The following is a 12,595-nucleotide window of genomic DNA, read 5'->3' on the forward strand; positions in this document are numbered from 1 at the left end:
CCACCTGCTGAGACCCGATTCGGAGACCTTTTCGCCCGTCTCCGAAAGCTATCCACCTGGGTGGGAATGAAAGACCATTGCATGCTGTTCACCACCGGCCCATATGGATTAAGTGAAAGGACCCAATGAAAAAAAAAAAAGCCTGCTGCTGTGATCCTGCTTTACGACCATTATGACATGACAACCTGCTGTGAAATAGATTTCGAAGGTTACTAAGGGATTACTGAAGCTCGGGACATCCTGTTTTTGTCATGCAACACTCACAAAGGCTGCGATGTATTATTTGACCGGGCCTGACGCACACATACAACATAGGTTTTTAAGTCTCTGACCTTGTCTGCTGCTACGTTCAGGGGTGATTGATTGACAGGTCCGAGCGGTAACCATGGGAACAAAGACGGAGGTGGCGCAGCTTGAAGACAGGATGAACATTGAGGATTATAAAATAAATAAATAAAAAATTACAAAGCCTCTTCCTCGTAAGTCTGATTTAGCCTGTCAGTTTATTAAAAGCACCGGTTTACAGAAGGTTTCTCAAGAAATGCTGTACAGACAAGATAACAAATGCAATACATTTCATGATGCTGTTTATCTTCACTGCAGGACTCCTCCAGTGAAGCCCGCTCCTTGTCTAGAACCGAGTTCCTTGATCTCGCCTCGGTGGCAGCCGGACATGGATCCGGGGAGGAATATGACGCCGCTGTTGTCTTCCCAGCAGACTGTAAGGCTCCTGGGCAAAGATGGTGTGAAGGCGTGTGGGCGTGTCAGCTGGAGAGGACTGAGCTCCTTTCTGCCGCTGAAGCTTTCTGATAAACTTAGGAACAACAGAGCAATTAGCGCTCCTCGCTGGAAGGCATCACACACCTTGACTTGTCCTCATCTAGAAACCATTCAGAAGGTGAAAGGTCTCAGCATCTCATTAGAAGTGGAGTTTGTTACAATGACCTGAACATATGGTTCATTTTAAACTCATGGCCCACATATTATGGGGGGTGAGGGGGAAACATTCAGTGAGTTTAAAATGTTAAACTCTGCTGACTGGGGGGAAATTCACATTATTAAACATTGCGGCAGGAAAGTATTAGAGTCTTGCTCATCAAAATGGCACACCTCTTTTCAGATAAATGGCTCCAGACTGCTTTTACATCTATCAATTAATATGCAAATAGTGGAGCCAGTGTAAAGTGCCTACTGCTGTGGATAAAGTGAAGGCTCACCACTTTAATCTTTCAATCCGCAGGACGTCAAAATGTCAAAATGTTGTGTCAGTTGTTTTCCACATGCCTGGAAGGTTTTGAAACTCCAAAGAGGCAGGTTTTCATTCCAGACAAAATGTCTCTGACCTTTTCAGTGGAGATGTAGGGACATAGATGAATTAAAAATATTTTAAAACATGCACTAATCAAACCTAATGGCAAAATAAAACATTTTTTTTATTGCACTATTCTCAAGGAATTACACAGTGCTCTAGCAGAAAGGATTCTGCATCGATTTTAAAAATCGATACAGAATCTAAAAGGAAGGCACACTTTGGGGTAATGCTTTTTTTCTGCCGCTGTGGCTCCAGTAATAAGTCCAGCTGCTGCATTTGCTACTGGAAATAACAGTGAGAGTTCTCACTAACGTCTGCAACATGTGAAGACCAGTGGTGAAGGCAGAAGGAGTGTACAGCTGTGGTCTATAGCTCACTGCTTAAAGAAATTGTCTTGTTTTGAGATTATCAGCTGGAACAAACAACAACAATAACATTTCTGACTTAAAGTTTCTAGCTGAGTGCATCCTTAATTACTGACAGTGAAAGTCATATTGCATACTAATGCAATGCAATAAAACATTAAAGAATTAATATAGGGGCCAGAACGAATAACTTGACTAATTCCCATTAAATATAAGGACCTTTGGGGCCCTCCGGGTTGTCACACTGAGTGGTGTTGTGTGGAAAAGAAGTGACATCACTCTGACTCGACTAAACGGCAAAAGAAGCCGATTTATTGCCTTAGAGTCGACGGGTATATTGTGGTAGATTTGAAATACACAATATTCTCTCCAGTTTTTACATGAGAGATTATTCAGTTTTGTTCAAGATGTTCCCAGCTTGAGACATGGTTTTATAACCTGACACTTTCACATCTTTTCGCATTTTATCCATTACCTGTTTACTATGAGTTTTAGTCTTTGCTATGCTGTTTGTTCACCAGTGTTCACCATAAAACCTCTAAGACCTTCACAGAATATTTCAATTTATACAGAAAATAAATTAAGCACACTTGAACTCTGTATATGTTTCTGTGAAACGTGAATGCTACTAATTGCATTGGGTTTTATTTAGAAGTGATAGGGGGCAGAATATAAATGCATAGAACATTTTCAGATAATGCATTTGTTAACAAAAAAGGATCAATTCATGCATTGTTTTCTTTCCACTTTATAACTATGCACTATGCTGTGTTATTATGTCCCATCAAAACATAGACGTTTGTGGTTGCAACTTGACAAGTTGTGAAAAAGACCAAACTATAAATACCTTTGCACTGACAGAAGAAATTGATTTGAGTTGTCACGGTTTAATTAAATGCTGCTTTTGAGTAACAAATGGACATCTTAACTATTAAATTTTATTTTGCAGACCTAAGGTTTTCTCTTGCACCTCAGCCAGTAAAATCCTGCAACTCATTAATTCAGATTTGTTTTATCGACTGCAGCACTGAAAATGGGTGGCTCAGTTTCTTTTTCCTGGGCCCAGGAAGAGGAAGATTTAGAGAGGAGATCGTGCTTAATAGGCTTATTCAAGCATAGTTCTTTTGTAATTGAGGAGCTAGTGAGAGGAGAAGAGCAGGATATACTAAATATTTAAAATTCAATTTTAAAAACCCACATTTTAACTAATTAACGTCCTTCTATGGTTTAAAAAGACGCACGACTCTATTACAAGAGTCATGAGGGCTGCAGTTTTGTCACTGCGAGTTAAGAATAGTGTTTGCCTCGGCCGTGCTGTTGTTCAGCGATATCCGCTGGTCCCACCAGGTGTTGTGCATTCAGAGCTGAGGTCAGTACCTGAGTGTGAGCAAAGGAGGAACAGTGGTGCTGTGGGACAGAGAGGACATGTCCGTTCAACACATGCAGCGTCTGCAGAACACGGTCACACCCAAAGGCACTCCGGGTGACAGACGTGGTGCTCCAGGCGAGCATGCACAAGGTCATTCGATCCTGCTGTAAACATTGCATGTCAGTGCTGTAGTGCTCTGCAGCAGTGACACATTCCGGCTCAAAAAGCCAGTTCTTGTTCACGTCCACAGAGACGATTCAATGAATTATTAAAAGAGAAACAGTCAGAATTACTGGGGCAGATATTGTAATTTACAAAGGCAGACAAATACTTCAGTCAGGTGATTAATTATTGATTTGTGGTCTGTGTAACAGTGTTGCAGACAAGGAGCTGTTGCATAATGTTCAGAAAGTAAACATTCATTTGTTTGTTGTAAGACCATCAATTATTTATTATCATTCCTAATTAGCAGCTCTTTAATCTACAGATTTGTTTACCGCTTGCTGTATTCAGTTTCATGGAGAAAATGTTTTCTGATTATTATTGATCATCAGCCTGTGAAATTGTGAAATCATAGTGATGTGCTCTCTCAGTCCGTTCTTTGTTACCTTCCTTTTCTTGGATCAGCTGAAAATTTAAACCAAAGGTAACTAATGTGCACAGTTGCACTTAAAATGATTAAAACCCCACAGTAATTCAGTTTTATTTGCAAAATTCAGTAGTTGAGGGGTTTGTACTAAGCAAACTACACATTAGTCCTTTAAATAGTTAAACACGTCCAATAGTACAAGGACCAACTTTACCTCTAACTCCCAAATTCCTGCATACATTAGCTTCAAAATTATGTATTCCTGCAAATAAACTTTGCTATATTTGTAAACCAGGTGTGATCTTTGTGACATTTGCAGCAACCATCTCAGATAATGTTTGAGTGCATGTTAGAAATATGGCTAAGTCAAGAGAAATGACTGCTGTCAAGCAAAATTATGCAAACAAATAGGAAAAGCTCTTAAGGTTCCTGGGGATACAGTGAGGAGTTTGGGAGGAAGATGAAGCATGAGTCTCACAGAAGTTTCAAAACAAGTCCTGGGAGATTTCAGAGTAGTCACCCGACTTGAACTCTATTAAAAAACAAATCCTTAGTGGTGTTTTCAACATGTAATCCCGAGAATACTGAAACTGTGGCCGGTAAGTAGTGAGGTTAAGACTTGTTCATTGCAACTGTTAGTTTTCATATGTTCCAATTAATCCATTTAGCAGAAAGAGTTTAACAACTTTAGGTGCAGTTATAAAATGTATCAACATGAGAGTTTGTCTTTCACAGTCATGAAGTATTCATGCATACTTTTAATAATAAATTCTTTAGGAATTGAGATTTACCCATGGCCTCTGAATCCGTCTCATTGCGATCAGGCCGTGGTGAGTATAGGAGACATTGGGGGACAGGAAGAGGACTAAGAAGACAGAGAACTGTAGGACACTGTCATGGCTTCCCATTTTCTTGCATGATCTGTTTATGTTCATTGTTATGTCATCTATCATGTACGCTTCCCTGTGTGTTACCCCAGGTCAACGTTTTGTATTTACATACCGTACTGTCACGACATACTGACAGCTTCAACAAATATGTAAAAAATAAAATAAATTTTTTTTATAAAAGTACATACAACAGCTTTAATTTACTAATGATGACAAACAGTGAGCACTCAACATGGTCTGTTACTGTAAATTTCTCTGTGGAGATACAGATTCAGCATATCATATTTTTGTGCATGTTCACATTCATCCCAAATCTCAAACAAAAAAGCCCCGCATTTATCAGAAAAGAATAATACTAAGAAAAAAAAAAAGAGACCTCTCAAAGGCAGTAGTAGTTCTGCCTACTAAAAACAACACTCTGGGTGTCAGGGATGCTTATGGCACACCTCACGCCTTTCACCTTCCTTGACACGTGGAATGAGCTACGGAGCAGCTTCAGTCGCTTACTGTATTCACATTGAGTCACCTTCTTCACAGGCACATTTTTCACTGTTGAAGTAAAGTTGCAGGCGTGAGGTTTGGCCCGCTGAGATTACCCCCTTCAGCTCGGTGTGTGCAGCAAAGAGGATGCTCAGTTTTATCTCAATTGCATCATTGGAATAAAGCTTCTCTGAAGAGTAATTGGGCTGTTTGATAATGATCCAGCCGAGGTTTTGTTTTGAGACCGGCTTGGCTCAAATCTCGATAAAATGGAAAAAAATAAATAAATAGTGTGCATATACTGTAGATAGAACACAGCAAATTGGGAGACAAAGGGGTAACAAATGGAAGGGAAAACCAAGGAGACAAAACAAAGTCTAGGCTGAATGTAATCTCACAGACTGTGTGTGCATGTGCAACGGCAAAGGGTATTTTTTTGTGTGTGTGTGTGTGTGTGTGTGTGTGTGTGTGTCTGTGTGTGGCGTTTGGAGAGTAAGTACAAAAAAACTAGGTGCCAGTGAGAGTGTATATATGTGTGCTACCATACCTCTGGGGTGCTGGTGCTATTCTTTTGAAGTTTCTGCCCTTCAGTATGAGTGGGCTGTGTACCATTAGACATGGCTGGTTATCCAGACTTCCAAACCTTGGGGCTCCCAGGACACAAGAGCAAGGAAGGGAGAAATGGAGAGGCTGATGGAATCTGGGGGAAAATGAGAGGAAATTAGAAGGGAATTGGGATGGACACAAGGCTGCAAGGACAAAGGAGGAGAGCTGCAGGAAGTAGTCATGTGTGTATGCCTGTGTGTGTTTGTGTGATCCAACCAAATAGTCTTAAATGAACAGTAAAGACGAGCATCTAGGTAGGGATGCAAAACCAAAAGGACTCTCTTTGATGTAGATATCTGGTTCAGCTCCAATGTCAACTGAACTTAGCAGCTAAAGTGTGGGATTAGTCGCAATAGTGACTAAAGAAGGCAAATGTTATTAACCAGTCTCTGTATTCCAGTTTGATTTGTGAATGTAAGTAAAGCAGAAAGTAAGTCTCATCATGTCTCTGATCTTTTGATGTACATGAGTGAGAAAAGTCCAGATGTATGAAGTCTAATCAGACATAATTATTTGCCCCAGCTATGCGGCTGATCTTTGACATGAGACTGTCACATGTCGTCTCACAAGCAGCCCTTTTTTTCCCCCCCACCCTCTTTGAAAGCTTAGCAGCTTCTGATAGAGACACGCTGGCATCCAATTTAACTCTTCTCAATCAACATGTTAATTGAGATAGATGGTGATGCGAGATCCATTACATTTTTTGTAATGGCAGTGAGCAAATGAAAGCTGCCTCATTCTATGCTGTGCTGAGCGCCTGCAAATTGGTTCGTTTTTGCCCTACACCAGGGCTGCGGTCATTGCACATTGAAAACACCTCTTCCATAAAGTGGCTGGCCCTCCTTCCTTTTGTTTTTTTTATATCAGGTGAAAGGTGTCTATTGAAGACATCAAAGAAAATTGAGCAGAGTTCATTTACATTCGATTGGTTAAAACTGAAACCATTCTAGCATTTCCTTGTTTCCTCGGCTATTGTCTCACAATGAGTTTATAAATAAAATTGAAATGTGATCTTGATAATAAATGCATAGATTCTGTGTTTTCATAGTTTTTCCTCTATCACTTCAGAGACCATATTTCACACCAATAAAACTGAAACACGCTAAAATAAACCTTAGAGAAAAAAGCATCACAATTCAACAACTGTGTATTAAGGAGTCTGTATAAATAGATTTACCCAGTTCAGGTATGGCAAGGGCACACAGTAGCATTTTTTAATGATTGATATCAGAGTTCTTTTCCTAAAAACCGAGGACAGAATTTGGAGAAAGTTTATAAGGGTTGGCGAAATACTTTAATAGCATATAAACATGATAAACTGAAGCAGTAGAAAAACAAAACACATTTGTATGCAAGAAAAATTACAATTTCAAAACAATATTTTTTGAGGTAGATACAAAAATAAAAAATCAAGAGGGAATCTGAAACTAAAGTATCTCACCACACTAGTATTGATCCAACACTGATACTGACTTAATATCAACAGCATTGATATTTTGGGTCGGTCAGACCACCTCGAGGCTTTCTGTCGTTTTCTTTTGTACATTAAAATTCGCTCCTATATGAAAATATGAGGAGATGTGGGTTATACGCAGTCAATAGTCTGAGATTAAGGACAAACACCCAACAATCAAAGTAACTCACAAAGCATTAGATCAAAGGAACTAGCTTAGCAATCAAGCCACAGTAGTTGAAAGCTCAGACAGAAATAATTCCTCTCTGAAAGGTAAATGAAAGTCTCTGCACAACAGCGGTTTTCAACCCTAATCCACCGTTTTGGTTGTGTCTCTGCCCCAGCAGACCTGATTCAAATAATACCATTACTTACTGCAAGGTGCTACAGAAGCCTGTCAATCATCCATTTGTTTGAAACAGGTGTCTGAAAACAGTGTCTAAAAAGGCCTAAATTAATATGTCAGTGGGATATTTTTTACATGTACATTAGCATGTTAATGCTATGAAGTATTTCAAAGAAGTAAAAGGAAACCTCTTAGCATAAATCCAGTTTATACGGCCCATTTGATGTATATCCTGTAGACTACCAATTATTTCAGACTTAATCTGTCTTATACATGCCCTATCTTGCTACGTGTTACAAAAGATTTTCTTGTTACACCAGTCTAGGTCCTATTTTTATCGCTGACTGTGGCCTGCAGTGTGCTCCTTGGCCTTGCTTGAAGCCTTTGTATCCTGCAGCACCAAGACCAAACAGCAGCTTGGTGATTGGCTGGAAGGAAAAGGATGGCAGGGGTCTGCGAGTCATTTCCTTTGCAACAAAGAGTGATGTGTGGGACGTCGGTTATGGAGTTGGTCCGACAGGTGGGAGGAAAAATGTATCCCAGACATTAAGACGTATATACTTCCTAACAAATATGCAGTATTTATACAAGTTTAACTTTTCACTTTTTTTTTTAACTTAGAAAACATAAACGTCAGAGTATTTTATTGAGATTTTCTGTTACAGATAAATACAGGGTTGCATATAATCACAAAAGGTTAAGAAAATGACATGAATGTTGCATTTTTACAAAAACAACTTTTAAAATTAAATCTAAATAAAATTTGGTGCAAGCAATCACCTTCAAAAATCAATATTAAAAATGCAGCTGTTTTGTGAAAGTCTCAAAGGGTTTTAAGAGAATGTCAATGAAACAAACAGCATAACGCTGCCTATGTTAAAAAGGAGTTTGACAAGAAATACAATCCGACATGGCACTGCATCGTTGGCAGGAACTTTGGCAGCTATGTGACGCACGAAACTAAACATTTCATTTACAAGAAACAGGCTGGGAAGAAAGTCATGGTTTAAAGCTGTGTTGAGTTGTAAGCAGTAATCCAAGCTTCTCTGAAAATGGCACGACTGCAAACCATAGTTGGAGATGGTGGTCCAACTATGGTGACTCTAGTTCAGGGAAAACTAGAATCAAAGAAGCAGCTAAAAGTCCCATGGAAACTCTGGAGGATCTACTTAGATACCCAAATCCTCTGAGAGAATCTGTTGCATGGCCTTCATGCATGAGTGACAAGAAGAAGGCTGGTGTTGAAAAAAAACAAAAAAAAACAATGAAAAACAGTGTGTGACAAGTCATGTAAAATATGCAAAGGAAGGTGCCTGATCAGCTCAAACCCAAATTTACTTTCTTGCTTACTTTCTAATTGCTGTGTTTCGGAGAGTTACCGCTGAACATCACCCTGAACTCAACCCCACATAAATAGTGGTGGTGGCAGTATTATCATACGTAAATACAGAGGAATATTTAAGGAAAACCTGTTAGATTCTTCAAAAACTTGAGAATAGGGTACCTACCAGTAGAACAGAGGGCCTAACCATGGACCAAGAGCTACAATGGTACGGTGTAGAAGAAAGGACATGTATGTGTGAGAATGTCCCAGTAACATTGCAGGTCTAACTCTAACTGAGAAACTGATACTGTGAGGATGTGGATTTCTGTGTCTGCCCCTGTGTCTGCATGTCTTGCCCTTCATTGTTCCCAGCTGTGTCTTGTTCCCCTGATTATCTCCTCTTGTATTTATACTCACCTGTGTCTGTGTTTCCCCGTCGGATCCTTGTCTTAGCTGTCGTGCCGTTGTCTCGTCAGGTTTTTCCAGTTGCTACCAGTGTTGAGCAACTGGTAGCCTTTTGCTGACCTGTGCTGCCTGTACTTTTGTACTCACTTGAGATTTTCATTAAATCTTCAAACTCAAGTTGCTGCCTCTACCTCTCTGCGTTTGGGTCCACACCACAACTACCACAAATTGTGACAGATGCACAACTTCAGAATTACAATTGAAAGTTGGAGACATACGTGTCACACATTTTATTAAGCCTATTTCATAAAAATCCCCAAAGCATGCATTAAAGTTTCCGTGTATAATATAACAGAATGTGAAAAAGTTCAGGGGATATGATTGCTAGACGTTATATCTGGATCAAACCAGCGAAAAATTGTTCTGCGGAATGTATTTTGAGTGACGTCCAGATTAGCTGTTAAAGCACCAGCTGTACTGCTGTCATAATATTTTTGTCATGTATTGGCTTCATAAATCATGTATTTCCCATGGATCTGACCTTTTGTTTTCTTCCAGCACTTAAGGGTAAGAGTAAGAGGTAATTTTGTTGAAGGACTTTTAAACTCCACAGGGTTATTTTAGCTCATTTCTTAAGTATATTTACTCCCAGTGATAATTTGATGTTCTCTGCTAACAATTAAGCAAAAAGGAACAGATCCAGAGGTAAAACTCAAAGTAAAAAATTTATAAAGGGTATTTTGCCTTTAAAAGTGTCATAATTGTTTCCCTTTCTTAGCACCTGGTTGTCACCATAGTTCTCAATCAATCTAAATCAAATGTACAAAGCTGTCAAATGCCTCATTGAGTACTAAATTGTTTTTTTATGAGAAGGGAGGATGGGAGAGGTAATTTTCTTGTTATTTCCTGGTATTGGTGGCAGGTGTAGCAGGTGTGGATCATCGTGTCTTACTGTGTAACCTCTGTGTGACCTCTAAGCCAGACAGTGTGCTTATCGGCCAGTCAAGCCCTGCCACTGCAATTAATTTCATACAAAACAAACAACAGCTGATCAGCGCCAAAAGCAAAGAAGTGAGTCATTTAAAGATGAGCAACCCTGGATTTCCAATCCTGAATATTAGCTTATTCAGAGGAGCTTCTGGATTTCTCATTCCTGCCAAAGAAGGGAACAGAAGTTTCTCTGAGCTCAGATGTTTCCTTTAAATCGTTGTCCTGACTGATGTGGGGATGGGATGATGTTGGTGCCTGTGCTTTCCCTCCTCTTGCTGTAGTAGCAGTCTGCATGCTTCCCTACTCTTTGGTTTCTCTGAAGAGAATGAATATTTTAGAGGTGATTTATGCTCCATCTGCCCTTTCCTCAAACACCAACTGCCAAAGCAAGAAACCGAAGGCTTTACCTCGAATTTATGAGGAAAAATTCATGAAACAGCAGCAGTTGTCTTGTTTTGCACAATAAAGAAATATGGCAAACAGAGTTCCTCTGACTAACATTTAGCATAGTAGGCAGCTGAAAACATAACTCTTAATGGCCATGACTGCATAGATGTGTGAATTATGTTATTGATACTGAAACTGTTGTGGTGCCAAATGATTTTTAATTGGACCATAAAACTTGACTACATTTCAAACTTTTGTGCTCACACCAATAAAAACAGAGACATGAAATTCCTTTAACATTATGCTTATGGGATGTGTCTAGTCGGTATGTTCATCATCATCACTGGTGTTTTCCCTGACATGCAAACGGACACACACATACACGCATGCATGCACGCGAACACATACACACACACATTCAGGTTTCTATAAGAGGAGCCAAAGCAACTTCTGTTTATATTCAACAGCCAGCTTCTCCTCCTGGAGACAAGGGAGGAGGACAAACACCTTATGCATGTGGTCTGCAACAGTTGGTTTAACCTGGTGTGTTAATAAAATGATTCTGCCTTTCATTTGCTTTTAAACGGGACAAATTTTAATTACGCTAAACTATGAATACAGTTCTCACACAAAAGCCTTGAGAAAACAGATTTGTTGAAATTTCAGCTTTTAAAGACAAATATTGAAAAATTCATCATCTTATATGCTTAGTTTTTTTGTGTTCTATTGACACAATTTCCAGTAAGTGAATCAATGTAAATGTGATCTTTTTTACTTGTTTTTTGTTCCCTCCAAGCAGCAGAAGTATCTAGTATAGTAGAAAAAAATTAGCAAACTCCTTCAAAGAAACTGTAATTAGTGTAGAATACTGTAGTTCAGATTTGACAAGTCTGCTTAATATATATATTTTTTGTTTTACTTTTATCCATAATGCTCCAGATACAGTAGAGTTTACCTGGACTAAAAATACAGGGGTGTTTTAACATAAAAATCGTGTTGCAGCTCTATAAGCCATGCAGGCCAATAACAACAGATGTGGGTTCAAACAGTTCTGTGACATGTGCAGCAACAGTTTTTAAGCAATAGTACGTTATCAAAGAATAGCATGGTTTTAAAGTGACCTTTTCAAACCCAATAAAAATGTTCCATCATACTGTTCCCACAGTTTAAAACCATTTTCATGAGATGTCAAGTGCAGTTTTCTATGCACTTGACATCTGTTTGGATCAGTGACAAACATGTCACTAAGCTCTTTTTTTATTACAATTATTATTGTTATTATAGTTTGCAAGTTGTAACAGCAGGCCTACTAAGTAGCTGTCTTCAATCACTGCAGAGCAAGCAGACCAACTAATTAACCATTTAACATCAACTTATCAGGCTTCAATTACTCTACTATTCTAGAGCAGAATGACAAATAGGTAATATTCTGCCAGGCTGGCATGAAAATACTACTGTATATAGAATAGGTTTTATTGTATTCCATCTCCATAGTTATTTTTCTTATGTTTCAGTCAGCCACAGAAAATAATTAAATCAATTTAGATATCAATATTTATTTTAGGACCAATTAAATCAAGCATTTTTCCTTTGAATTTTTTGTGCAACTGCCATGAAACATTACTATTTATACAATGCAATCATGGCACGAGATCTGATTAGGACTCATACCTGAAAACAAACAAAAATGCAAATAGCTTGTTACAGCAACTTTTATTACACTTAATAGTAAACACATTGGATCGTGAGATTGAGGTTTGTTATTAACTTCAGTCTTTTCAAATCCCAGTTACAATTTTTCTGACTTTTCTATTTCTGTATTTCCAGCATCCAAGATCAAATAACATGCAACGTAACACTCACTGTTTTTACATTTGTTTACCCAGTTCTTCATTAATAATGTACAGCGCTTCCTGTTTATATTTGGAAGTGCTGATGACACAGAATCATCAGATCTTAGTAGGAATGTCTGTTTTAAAGCACACATGTGTAAGAGGAACAATATATTGTCTGAAGTTAAATCAGACCAAACTTTTCTATTCTATTTGCTAAATGCCAAGCAACTTAGTGACAACAATT

The 12,595-nt window shown here is 38.7% G+C and overlaps 1 long non-coding RNA gene across 2 annotated transcripts; it reads right to left on the reverse strand.

Annotated features, from left to right (window-relative positions):
* Positions 1-483: 483 nt before the first annotated feature.
* LOC107833522 (uncharacterized) lies at positions 484-9,186 on the reverse strand. 2 transcript variants are annotated; one of them, XR_001659269.1, is made up of 3 exons: positions 8,919-9,186; positions 5,553-5,705; positions 484-814 (listed from the first exon to the last, which is right to left on the reverse strand). It is a non-coding gene; the product is annotated as an uncharacterized LOC107833522 (long non-coding RNA). The 2 variants fall into 2 exon arrangements; XR_001659270.1 differs by lacking the exon at positions 484-814 and adding an exon at positions 1,145-1,343.
* Positions 9,187-12,595: the final 3,409 nt, after the last annotated feature.

The sequence above is a fragment of the Poecilia formosa genome, unplaced genomic scaffold (assembly GCF_000485575.1).
Source record: "Poecilia formosa unplaced genomic scaffold, Poecilia_formosa-5.1.2 Scaffold401, whole genome shotgun sequence".
Classification (NCBI taxonomy): domain Eukaryota; kingdom Metazoa; phylum Chordata; class Actinopteri; order Cyprinodontiformes; family Poeciliidae; genus Poecilia; species Poecilia formosa.